The following is a 14242-nucleotide window of genomic DNA, read 5'->3' as shown; positions in this document are numbered from 1 at the left end:
CTTCTCAGCATTTTTTTTTAAATTAATACATTTATTTATCCACGGTGTGCCTTGTGCTTACTTTTCAGAACTTTGATTTTCTCTCTCTCCTGTGTCAGTAGGAGCTTACATTTCAAATTAAGTTCTTTAATCAGTTCCAATATCTTCCTTTCAAAGTAGGGAGGAGCAAGCTGGTGTGTTGTTTTGTGGGTATTCTTTATGACTATATCTTCTGACACCTGTGCACAATCCTACAACATTACAAGAGAAGCGCTATAACAGGAGTCATAAAAATGCAAGAAGCCACATTAAACAATCATTTGGAATTGTAAAACAACTAATGCTTTGCTTGGGTGTCATTTGGTTTGTATACCAGTCCATCAAGAGCCAGCACCATCATCATCAGGTCATGTGCAGTCCTACACAACCTTGCGATTGACTGGGATGAGCTACCTTTTCCATCTCCACGGCATGCAGCACACTCTGGCTGTTTCAACACAGTCATTATTGGACCACAGTGCACTGTCTCTTCTGTCCTGTGGCTATCATAATCACTTTTAAGAAGCCAAGTTTTTTTCTTTAACATGTGCTTGGGTGCCACCCATTTCCTTATTATCCCTGCTTTCCACTGATAACCACAAATACAGAGACCCATCACAATAAAATACTTAGCAAATCTATTCAGTTGACTCCCAAATTTTATAGAACATATTAAAAGATCCCACTCTATTTATATAACCATTTGCTCTGTTCTGTTCTCTTCACTTCCTAGCATATCTTAAAACTCACAGCTACTAGTAATGATTGACATTAAACAAAAATAGTAAATGACACTTCTGTAAATACACACATTAATAAACTTCATTATTAATAAATATGGTATGAGTGTAAAGTAATTTTAATTAATATTCCAATACATTTCCAAGCAACTGATTATTTCCACTATATTTGGGAGCCTTCTAATGCAATCCTGCGTTACACTGAGTACGGTACTAAGCCATATGAAGACATCATTTAAATTAGTCCGCTACTTTAGTTACTCTGGAGTGCTGCAGTTGTTACTTTGTGTTCATTGCAATTGAGAACAGGTTTAGTTGGGTTGAACTCCTGTTAGTATGCTACTTTCAGTTCGATGCAATTGACCCATAGAGTTTGCCCTAATAAGGTCTGAATGAAGCTTAGGCAGAGCCAACCCATTGCTTTTGTAACTTCCATTAATCTCCACCCATCTTCCCTTGCTCACTTTTGATCTTTCTAAGACAAGCATTTAACTGGAGTTCAGCCCAATGATACTGCTGAGAACCAGAGAAAAAATATATATATATTGTAACGCCCTCGCCTGGTGGTTAGGAGGAAGCGCCCCTAGGAGCTCATAGTACAGCTTGGCATGCTGGGAGTTGTAGCTGGGGAGAGTCTGAGGGTCAGCACGGTGACCAGCGGCTGACCCTACCTGTGTTAATAATGTCATAGTAGTTCTAGTGTCCTGTGTAGTCTTATAAGTATATAGCATGTTGTTAAGTAATTACCACCCTAAAGATGTGTATGTGTTCCGTCAGTCTTCTCATGTGCGTGTATATGCTGTGTTTGGTTTTGTGGTTGTTAAAGAATAAAGCTATTGCTTGGTTTGTTAATCGTGTCTCCACTGGTCCTTTGTTCTGAGAAGAACCTGTGAATGCTACATCGGTGTCAGAAGCGGGCAGGATGGACAAATCGTGGCAGACACTACCCGATTCTGTCAAGTGCCGGTTGACTCTAAAAGAGACAGAACCCACCGGCAGCGCACATAGGGAGCCTGAGCAACTCCTGGGTGCGACCGGTGGCCACGGCCCTTACCAGGGCTACTCAGTAGTTGTCCCGCCGGTAGAACTGGGGCGACTGACTGCTACTCCTGGCCAGCGGGTGCCCCAGAGAGAGGATACCCTCCCTGCCGGAAACGGCCAGCGGCGCGGGTGCGACCCAGTCACTACGACAGGGAAGTGCCTTGTGAAACCTACAAGGTGCAGTTCCAGCTTGCGGCCTGGAAGAATGGCTGGAGCCGAGTGGAGATGGTGGGCTGCCAAATGCTCTTGGACGTCCCGGAGGAGGACAGAGGCGAATACACGGCGCTGGCAGCAGCTCTCCAGCTTTGCTTCGGCGTGGAGGAGGCGCCGGACCTGATGCCGGAGAGACTGGCCCTGCGGCGGCGCCAACCAGGAGAGCGACTGGGCCCGGTTGCCACTGATGTCATGTTCCTCGCCCGCCGAGGATACCCAACTTTTCCCCGGGAGGCGCAGCGGGAGATGGCTCTCCAGGCCTTATTCAAGGCCCTCTCACCCGAGGAGCTGCAGCGCCACGTGCATTGCTGGAGCAGGCCTTGGCCCTTGCTACACGGGCTGAGGCCGTGTTCGGGGTGGCTGGAAGCGCCAGCAGACACAGTGCGCCCTGCCGGCTGACCGAGGCGGCGACGGAGGAGTCCAGCGAGGGGGAAGAGGAGCCAGACCTTGCAGCGACCCCTGCGGAACAGCCCCACATGCTGCTTTGCGACCGCCGCAGGAAGAGGGGACTCCGAGCCCGGTTCTGCCGGGCACCCGAACCTCGCACTCCTCGATCGGCGTCGGGAAACGGGAACGGGGCGGCTCAGCGTGGGGACGGCCGCCCGCCCTTGAACACCTCAACCCCAGCTCCGGAGAGCGCTGTGAAGACCGGCGCCCCTCACACCACCATGGGGCGAGTCGGCTGTAGCCGGGGCCTGTACCTCCACTGCCAAATCGAGGACCAACCCTGCCTGGCCCTGCTTGACACCGGTTCATCGGTAACCCTACTCCGGCCAGGCGTCCTCCCTGACACCGAGGGCACCAACCCCTCAGGATGGGAGGCCTCCAGCCTGCGGCTAAGGACCGTAACGGGACAGCTTGCTGCAGTCAGAGGGAAACAGGTGCTTGCCTTCCGTCTAGGTGCAGCAATGGTGCGCCACCCCTGCTACCTTGCACCTATTCAGGAGGACTGCATCCTAGGGCTGGACCTGCTGCAGCGAGGGGGGGCCAGTTTGGACTTGGGCCAGCAGGAGTTGGTGTGGCAAGGAGAGCGACTTCACCTGGTGGAGGGCAGGCCCGTCGAAGGCCGAGGGACGCGGGCTTGCCAGAGCCGGGGGAAAAAGAGGCAGTGGCGGCCGCGGAGGCAGTCGCCGGGGAGCGAGCGTGTCGGATCCTGCCCCTGAGTTGCTCAGGCTCTGTATGTGTGCTGCCAGTGGGTTTGGCCTCTTTTAAAGTCAGCCAGCGCTTGACAGAATCAGCTAATGTCTGCCACGGTTTGTCCATCCTGCCCACTTCTGACAGCAACGTAGCGTAGTCAGGTTTTCTCAGGACAAAGGACTAGTGGAGACGCGATAACTTAACCAAGCAACTGTTTTTATTCTTTAACAACCACAAAACCAAACACAGCATCTACACACACATGAGGACACGTGTGCAGGGCGAGTTTGTTCTGAAACTCTCAGAGCAGGACATGCAGAAGACTCTGAGCAGGGTGAAAATCCATAAGGCTGCAGGGCCTGATGGGATACCACCTCGAGTCCTAAGGATATGTGCAGCCCAGCTGACCACAGTGTTTATGGACATCTTTAACTCCTCCCTGTCACAGTCCATGGTCCCTACCTGCTTTAAAAAAAACACTATTGTTCCAACCCCCAAAAAGACAAAAGTGACATGCCTGAATGATTACCGCCCAGTAGCATTAACATCTGTGGTGATGAAATGCCTGGAGAAGCTGGTGTTGTCACACATCAACTCCTCCATCACAGAGTCCCTGGACCCCTTGCAGTTCGCCTACCCTGGACCCCTTGCAGTTCGCCCCTTGCAGTGGATGATGCTGTCTCCCTGGCTCTGCATACAGCCTTGGAACACCTGGACACTAAGAACTCGTATGTGAGAATGCTGTTTGTGGACTACAGTTCAGCATTCAATTCCATCATACCCAGTCAACTGGTGACAAAGCTCAGGGGATTAGGTCTGTGCAACTCTGTCTGCAACTGGCTGCTGGACTTTCTTATCGAGAGACCACAGGTGGTGCAGACAATAAAACATCAACACCACTCACCCTGAGCACTGGAATCCCACAAGGCTGCTGTCTGAGTCCAAGGTTGTACTCCCTATTTACTGACGACTGCACAGCAAGACACAGCAACAACCACATCATTAAGTTTGCCGATGACACCACTATAACAGGACTGATCAGTGATGATGACGAGTCCACTTACATGGATGAAGTTGTACAGCTGCTTAGGTGGTGTCATAGCAATAACCTGGACTTGAACATAAAGAAAACGAAAGAGATAATAGTGGACTTTCGGAGACACAGGCCATACACTCACAGCCCACTCAGTATTGATGGAACGGAAGTGGAAACAGTCACCAGCTTTAGGTTTTTGGGAATTCACATCTCCAAAGATCTAACCTGGACTGTGAACACTGACTCTATCATGAAGAAAGCTCAGCAGCGCCTTTATTTCTTGAGGTGCCTCAAGCGATGGGGGATGCCAATACATGTGTTGGTGAACTTCTACTGCTGCACCATCGAGAGCATCCTCACCAACGGGATCACCGTGTGGTATGGCAACACCTCTTCGCGAGAAAGAAAGGCACTGCAGTGAATGGTCAATATGGCCCAGAAGATCATCGGCTGCGGTCTCACCGAGATTAAACAGCTCTATGAGGACCGCTGCCGTGGTAGAATTCTGGCCATCACAGAGGACAGTCACCACCCCGGGCATGAGCTCTTCACCCCACTGCCCTCAGGCAAGAGATATAAGAGCATACGGACACTTACCACTAGATTCTTCAATAGCTTCTATCCACAAGCAGTGAGACTGGCGAACACATTTAGCCATCCCCCTCGGACCACACCTACACCATCACCATCTACCTCTTTATGATTTCTTATCTATTGCACATCTCCAGTCATTGTTTACACATCTGTATTGTTTACATTCAAACTGTCTACATGTTTACTTGCACATTGTCTATTGTTTGTTTGTACATTGTCTTGATGCACTGTTTGCACTTTGTCTTGTTTTTTACACTTGTTTTACAATCGAGAGACTTTCTGTAAGTAAGAATTCCATTGTACCAGTACCGGTTACATATGGCAATAAAGTTCGAGTTCGAGTTCAGAGGGACTGGCAAAGGAGCAGCAAACTCAAGCTACAACGGTCTCTGTCCTGTGTGAATGCGCTGGTGGACTATAAATCTACTTGACTGACTAAAACTCTTCCCACACTGACTACAGCTGAAAGGTCTCTCTCCTGTGTGAATGCGCTGGTGGGTTTTTAAGCTACTTGACTGACTAAAGCTCTTCCCACACTGATTGCAGCTGAACGGTCTCTCTCCTGTGTGAATGCGCTGGTGGGTTTTTAAGTGACTTGACTTACTAAAACTCTTCCCACACTGATTGCAGCTGAACGGTCTCTCTCCTGTGTGAATGCGCTGGTGGGTTTTTAAGTGACTTGACTTACTAAAACTCTTCCCACACTGATTGCAGCTGAATGGTCTCTCTCCTGTGTGAATGCGCTGGTGGGTTTTTAAGTGACTTGACTTACTAAAACTCTTCCCACAGTGATTGCAGCTGAACGGTCTCTCTCCTGTGTGAATGCGCTGATGTCGTTTTAAGAGGTGCGAGTGACTAAAACTCTTCCTACACTGACTGCAGCTGAAAGGTCTCTCTCCTGTGTGAATGCTCCGGTGTGATTGTAATTGGCTTATCTGACTAAAACTCTTCCGACACTCATTGCAGCTGAACGGTCTCTCTCCTGTGTGAATGCGCTGGTGTGATTTTAAGTGGCTTATCTGACTAAAACTCTTCCCACACTGACTGCAGCTGAACGGTCTCTCTCCTGTGTGAATGCGCTGGTGGATAATTAAGTTACTTGACTGACTAAAACTCTTCCCACACTCACTGCAGCTGAATGGTCTCTCTCCTGTGTGAATGTGCTGATGTCGTTTTAAGAGGTGCGAGTGACTAAAACTCTTCCCACACTGACTACAGCTGAAAGGTCTCTCTCCTGTGTGAATGCGCTGGTGTGACTGTAAGTGGTTTTTCTGATTAAAACTCTTCCCACACTGACTGCAGCTAAATGGTCTCTCTCCTGTGTGAATGCGCTGGTGGGTTTTTAAGTGACTTGACTTACTAAAACTCTTCCCACACTGACTACAGCTGAAAGGTCTCTCTCCTGTGTGAAGGTGCTGATAGGGTTTTGAAATGCTAGACTGACAGAAACGCTGCTTCTCCCTGTGCCATAATGGCAGTTTGTCCACTCCATCTGAGCAAGGCCTTGAGTGATTCTTCTTCATCACCTGATCGTGCCGGGGTCTCTTATTCTGCAAATGCTCCATGGAATGGCCTTGCTCTGTGTGATGAAACTGAGATTTGTTTTCATCATTATGTCCCTCAGTGTGCTGCACAGCATTGTGAATCATCTGGGGCTCCTTCTCCAGCTCTCTTAGACTAAAACCGTCAAGTTCATTCAGTTGTTCCTCTCTTTGCCCAAGAACAGACATACTCTCCAGTTCATTAAAACTTTCAACGATTTTCTCAGTAACCAGATTATTAAACCTGTGTGTAAAGTCATCAGATACTATGGGATCATATGATTGTTTGAGACTCTGCAATGACAGTCTCTCCACTTGAACAGAACAAGGCCTAATTATTATCAAGCCCTGTAGGAGCTGCTGTTGCTCCTCCCTGTACTGACTCTTCTCAGTGTGCTGTGACTCAGTACTGTTCTCTTCACCAGGTACATCAGTCTGCTGCTCTGCAGTGTCAATCAACTTGGGCTCCATGTCCTGCTCTGTAAGATTTAAAACATCCAGTTTTTCACCGTGCTCTTGTATAGAGATGCAGCCCAGTTCATTACAACCTTGTGTAATATTGATTGTGTCCAGATTATTAATATTCTCTGTAAAATCATCACATACTAAGAGCCCAGGTGTCTCACTCTCAGGCTCTGTCTTCATCATGGGCACAGAGTCCAGATCCTTGACACTCTGTCTACTTTCTGTGTGCTGCTCACTAAGTGCCTCTTTCCCTTCTGCGGCAGTGAGCTCTGTCTCCTGCATCAGACTGGAGCCCCACTCCTCCACACTGTGCTGCAGTTCAAGAGGAGCCCTTTCCCCAGCTTCAATAAGAGCACTGGCCTCTGAATCTGTAAACACAAGACAAGACAAGACCTTTATAAGAACAAACTTTATTTTATAGTTTTATACTTTTAGAGGTGGCTTCTCAAAGCATTTTACAGAATGCCAACAACAAAAAATACACAAAATTAGCACGATGAGAATACACAGTTAGGAGACAGTAGACAGTGGTACTAAGTACAGCAGGAACAGAGGGGTACAGAACAGTTAAATAAAGGCTCTTCTGAAGAAAATGTTTTTGAGTCTGGATTTGGAGTTTAGAGAACGTGACTCTCTGATATCCTTGGGGAGAGAGTTCCAGAGCTTGGGGCATAAAATTAGAAGGCCCTGTCACCCATACAATGTAGATGGCCTTGGGGGACAGATAGGAGAACAGAATTAGAAGAGCGAAGATTGCAAGGTAGGGAGTAGGGTGATAATATCAGACCAGCATGGAGGTGTCAAGCCAAGCCAAGACATGGAGAGTCTTATAGGTGAGCAGGAGGATTTTTAAGCCGATATGAAACTTGACAGGAAGCCAGTGCAAGGACTCCAGGATAGGAGTAATGTGATCATTTGTACAAGACCTGGTCAGGATTCTGGCTGCTGAATTTTAGACATACTGCAGTTTGTTCAATGTGGATTTAGAAACCCCAGAGAGTAGAGCGTTACAGTAGTCGATTTGGGAGAAGACAAAAATTTTCAGTCAAAGTTAGTGATAACACAGGGCGTAGTCGAGCAATATTTATGAGGTGAATGAAAGATGTTCTGACAACATGCTGCACATGTGAGTCGAACATCAAATATCATCCCCAAGTTTTTCAATTTAGACTGAAGCTCAAGTACAAGACCATCTACAGATAGGGTTACACATTGGTTGTACAAAGTTGATGGGTGGTGCCAATAAGCATGACTTCAGTCTTGTCACAGTTAAAGGAAGGAAATTTTGAGTCACCCAAGTTTTTATATCGGGGATGCAAATAAATAGAATAGAGACAGCCACATCATCGTCAGGTTTGGTATGGATGTATATCTGAGTATCATCAGCATAGTAGTGATAGCTGAGGCCATGTGATCTTAAAAGCTTTAAACTACACACATGCATACAAGTACACTCACAATCAATTTGGGTTGTTTAAACATAGCGGAATATGTGGGTATAAGGGCATGTTCTGATTTAGCTTCGCCAGAAACCTAACTACCATGTAAAAAGTAAGACTACTGTAATAATATCACTATTACATTACATTTACATTGACACTGCACTGAGAGAGAGAGGGGTTAATACAGACACATTGACTGGACACTAAAGCACATTAACACTGCACTGAGAGAGAGAGGGGTTAATGCAGACACACTGACTGACTGGACACTCCAGTGCATTAACACTGCACTGAAAGAGGGGTTAATACAGACACACTGACTGACTGGACGCTAAAGTGCATTAACACTGTACTGAGAGAGAGAGGGGTTAATACAGACACACTGACTGGACACTACAGTGCATTAACACAGCACTGAGAGAGGGATTAATACAGATGCATTGACTGGACATAATAGTACATTAACACTGCACTGAGAGAAAGGGATTAATACAGACACACTGACTGCACCTTACAGTACTTTAAAACTGCAGACAGAGGTGGTTTAATACAGACACACTGACTGGACACTACAGGACATTAACACTGTACTGAGAGAGAGGGGTGAATACAGACACACTGACTGGACATAACAGTACATTATCACTGCACTGAGAGAAAGGGGTTAATACAGACATGCTGACTGGACACTACAGTACATGTACATGTAACCAGCACTGAGAGAGGGGTTAATACAGACACGTTCTGGAAACTACACTACATTAACACTGCATTGAGAGAAAGGGATTAATACAGACACACTGACTGCACACTACAGGACATTAACACTGCACCAAAAGAGAGGTTAATACAGACATGCTGACTGACTGGACACTCCAGTACATTAACACTGTACTGAGAGAGAGGGGGGTTAATACAGACACACTGACTGGACACTACAGTGCATTAACACAGCACTGAGAGAGGGATTAATACAGACGCATTGACTGGACATAACAGTACATTAACACTGCACTGAGAGAGAGGGATTAATACAGACACATTGACTGGACAATACAGCACATTAACACTGCAATCAGAGAGAAGGATTAATACAGACAAACTGACTGCAAATTACATTACTTTAAAACTGCACAGAGAGAGGCGGGTTAATACAGACACAATGACTGGACACTACAGGATATAAAGACTGCACTGAGAGAGAAGGGTGAATACGGACACACTGACTGGACATAACAGTACATTAACACTGCACTGAGAGAGGGATTAATAAAGACACACTGCCTGGACACTACAGTACTTTAACACTGCACTGAGAGAGGGGGGTTAATACTGACACTGACTGGACACTACAGGACATTAACACTGTACTGAGACAAGAGTTGAATACTTAGCAACACCTTCTTTATAAATTGGGTAACTTGCATGCTGTATGTTTATTGTGTGTGTAGATTAGTGTGTGTATTGTCACTGTTAATAAATATTTGTTAGCCATGTGTGTCTTACTTCTGCCTCTTTCTGTGTCAGCACAAAGAACACAAGTGCTTCTCAATCTTATTATCGCTCAGTTATATGGGGGTTATAATCATTTCGTTTAATTGTTGATTTACCCTCTGGGCCATTTCAGGCTGTTCCTCTAATTTCAAAACCCCCTATACGTCACCAATTTTCTGTGATGAACTGGTATCCCGTCCATGGTGTATCCCACACTGTGCTACTTGCACGCTGGGATAGGCTCCGGCTCTACCGTACCCCTGTACTGGGTAGAGCAGTGAATTCAACTGAGAGGAAATGACTGTATCTCTAGAAGACTCATACACCTTCTGCTTTGTGCTTAATCCAAAGAGGTCAGGAAGAGAACAGTGGACCTTGCAGTGCTGGTACTCAACAGTAAGAGCAGACAACACTGGCCAGACAGTCAGCACAAAAACACCATGAGAAAAACCCAGGGAACAGAGTTTGGACTTTTAATTCCTTCCAAATCCACAACACTCCTTCTCCTCCAAGATCAATCAACACAGAAGAATCCCCAAACTTCAAACACCCCAATACACTGCACCTCACCAGAGACAATCCAATATTCACTTGCTCCTGCACCTCAAACCCCTGACCGCTGGAAAACATAAGAATGCATACAGCCGTCGACTGATCGACCATTTTTATCCTGTTTACAATTTCACGGTTATTTCCAGATTTTATTTGCGTTTGTAAATCCTAGATCACTGGAAACACGTTTGGCCAAGAATGTTAAAAATAAGGAAGATGTTCCAAGATGTTCTGAAATAAAGATGTTTTCAGCACCATAATTGGAAAACAACAGTTCAGTATTGTACTGAAAATGAGGGGTTAGTACAGACACACTGACTGGACACTCCAGTACATTAACACTGCACTGAGAGAGAGAGAGAGAGAGAGAGAGAGAGAGAAGGGGGGGTTAATACAGACACACTGACTGGACATTGCAGTACATGAACACTACACTGAGAGTGAGAAGGGTCAATACAGACAAAGTGACTGACATAATAGTCCAAAGGAGTTAGTACAGACAGACCCTGGTGGACTGGAATGTTTAAATCTATCTATATAAATATAAAATCTAAAGATATAACACAATAATTATAATACAATACAAGATTTTTATTTTCCCGAATGACGTCGGATTGTGCACTGATTCGGTGAAAGAATTATATTATAATACAAATACAGTATTATATGCCGTGGATATATATATATATTTCATAATAACGTCGGATTACACACTGATTTAGAGAAACAAATGCTGGATATGAACGAGTTGTTTTTATAACCGGCCAACAGTTCAGTTTCCAGTAAAGAATCCCGTTGCTACGTCACACAGGTCTTTCCCACTTCACTCGGCATCTCTCCACTATATTATCACCAGTGAGGAAGTTAAAGACACTGGTTTTAAAGACACACTCTGACTACATACAAGTCACCACACTTACCTGACAGCTCCAGTTTCGTGTTCAATTCTTCTTTTATTTCTGCAGTGACTTCACAGGGAAGCGGGTGTCCAACACGATCTGTCTGTCCCTGATCTCCTCCTGCTCTCGACACCTTCTCCCACAGCTGCAACTTCCACTTCAGGCTCTCGTTTTCCTTCTTCAGCTGCGCCATTTCACTCCCGACACTTTCTTCCACACACTGTGTGATTTTAAACACAGACCGTCTCAACAGAGTCTGGGAGACGCTGTGGAGTTTGTTTTCAATCTCATCCTCAGAGTCAGACATCCTGTTTCGGAACACATGTGAAACTTCATACACGATCTATTTGAGCAAAACCTCCATGAAAGAGTGAAGCTCAGTTTCCAGATTGAACAGTAAAATTGCCATATTTAACCAAAGTTGATCACAAATACAGAGTGTGCTGTGCTGTACTGATGCTGAAATGACAAACACTAAAACTCCTACGCCCCTACGGGTCTATATTACTGCAAAGGTTTTAATTTACACCTGAAGCAGGAACAGGAACTGAGCGATCACTCCTCCTACATCCTGCCACATGACGCACTTCCTTAGTGATTGTTGCTATGCACTTCACGTGAAGGACTTTCAGTATGTTATATCTTGTTGAATATACGATGAAAAATAATGTAGCATTGTTTACAAATATATGTACGTAAAAAATACACATATATACACATACAAATATATATGTTGTATTTTCGTATATTTACAGATCCTTCGCCTGTATTGAAATAAATAACAGTACTTAAACGTGTATTGAAATAAAGGGATCAAACTTTTAATGTAATGGATTCATATCTAAACAATGTCTGCTAATAGACGGTAATGTGAACAATTCCTGTTGCCAATTGGTTGGATATCTCCAAGACATCCAAGAGATCAGGTATTGAAAATCATTTTTTAAACAGAAAATGTGAAATGGAAAGTAGGTCAAAAGCCTTCTGATAATCTAAGCACATCATACTACATGTTCTGTGCATCCATTAGTTTTATGGGCTTTATGGGATTTAATTAGTTAGACAAATTATATTTCTGATTACAATAGATAGTTTTATATCTCTATTCATAATAAAGGTTGGTTTTATTATAATTTATGATTTCTATAATTTATAGTAATCCTTTGTTTCATTTTTTTCAGAAAAAAGACTGCAATGTTGATGGAATAAGAAAAAAAGGTCCCTAAAAGACTGATTTGAATGAAGCATTTTTTGTCCACATTTAACATTTTGCAGCTCTCTGACAAACCAGCAGCATTCTGACAGAAAGAGCAGTTGTAAACTGTCATTGTCTCAGTTGTCCAGAGGAGCAGAGTGACTGAGAGGTCAGAGTTGTTAGCTGGTATTGTCAGTGTGAGAACAGCTCTCCAGCTCCGTCTCATTGACTTCACACCACCTGAGTGCTGATGCTCTTTCTCTCCTGCTTGTCTCCTCTCCACTACCGTCTTTTGTTCTTTTGTTTGATTTATCAGCTGCCCCTCATACATGAAGGAGGCACCAAAGCCAAAACATTGTGTCTCTTTTCTTTTCACTATGGAATAAACCTTTACCTGCTCCTGTCTCATTCACTCTCTTTCTCACCTTGTCTGCAGTCTCACCTCCTGCTGCTCCATTGTCTGCAGTTTCTGTCCAGAGTTTCACCTCCTGCTGCTCCATTGTCAGAATGAATGATGAGTCACAGGACTGTTCTCACCTGTTAACACCCAGTAACATTTCTGCCCAGGTGGCAATTTAAATACCTGATTCTGTATTTTAATGTGTCTGTTTTGTGTTTAATGTCTTCATCCTGCTCTTTTTTGTAATGAAATTTATGTACTTGAAGTTGTAAAACTCAAACCTTGGTTTACCATGAGATTTTAACGTGATTTCTTGTTGTAATGTTCATCTGCATTTGATATGTTTATATTTCACTATATTTAATCATAATCATATGTACTCATACATAATCCATGTAGATAATGTAAAATAAATATCATGTCACAGTAAAGGCCCACACAGTGAGAATTCTTGAAGAATAAAATCACACTGCACAACTTTGGGACATCACATCCAAGTTTAGTGACAGCAACATTAGAGATTTTAAGCTAAGACAATTCAGATCACCTTTTTATTAAAAGTTCAAGCAAAATTGAATAACTTTGCAAGGAACATTTCCAAATCTCAATCAAATCCAGTACAATCCCAATGGATTAATCTGAATTTACTCTCTGCGATCCCGACAAGTTGGGAAACAATTTTATGGTTCTTATGGTAAGAAAAATAACACGAGACCACACAGATTCTTTAATGCTTACATCATAATGTTATTAGAGTAGGACACCAATGTGAATATGTGTTTGGGTTTCGATGAGCTGATTCTTGTTGAAGAATTGGTGATTTACGATTAAAGAATCAGTACTGTCGGAAAGCAGGAGCTCTGTTTCTCAGCGATCTTGAAGGCATGTCTATGTAGAGCACAGTGTGAAGATCTGTACTAAAGAACACCAAGTGTTTAATATGACATCTTTTACCATTGCAACTTTTCATCTCAGGTATACTTTTAGAAGGCATAGAAAGAATAGTTGTGTTGACACTCTCATCACACAGCAGAGTGGCGCATCTGACGCGTGCTGGGCCCATAACCCAGAAGTTGATGCAGCAAAACCCTTCTCTTCTATGGACGTTTTATGGAAGACTTAAGCACACCATCGGGTCAATGTAGAATAAGAAAAAAAACATAAACAAAGTCTCTTCGTATAAGTCCCGTTCTAAGTTTCTTGCTTTTGTGAGCAAACTTACCCAGATCTGCAATATTTTAAAATATATGGAATAATTAATTGGAAATAACTAAATTATCGACAATATCCAGTTATATACTTGGACAGACAAAAAAAATGATTATGATATTACATATACCCACATACTTCATATCCTACAGATTAACATACTGACCAGAAAAATTGAAAAGCTTTGATTCTGAACCCCTGCAGTTAGTGTTAATTAGAAAAACAACAGTGCTGCAACCTGAGCACAAGTTCAGCTGCTCTCCAGC

The 14242-nt window shown here is 44.1% G+C and overlaps 1 protein-coding gene and 1 pseudogene across 1 annotated transcript in view; one reads left to right on the top strand and one right to left on the bottom strand.

The window, feature by feature from the left end:
* Positions 1 to 14242, top strand: part of LOC148825639 (antigen WC1.1-like) — a 214986-nt gene that overhangs the window by 23004 nt on the left and 177740 nt on the right. The gene's annotated exons all lie outside the window — the stretch shown is intronic.
* LOC148825644 (uncharacterized) lies at positions 5157 to 11581 on the bottom strand (annotated as a pseudogene).

This window comes from Atractosteus spatula, chromosome 10, assembly GCF_055471065.1.
Source record: "Atractosteus spatula isolate fAtrSpa1 chromosome 10, fAtrSpa1.hap1, whole genome shotgun sequence".
In the NCBI taxonomy this organism is placed as follows: Eukaryota; Metazoa; Chordata; class Actinopteri; order Semionotiformes; family Lepisosteidae; genus Atractosteus; species Atractosteus spatula.
This window is presented reverse-complemented; position numbering and strand designations above follow the sequence as displayed.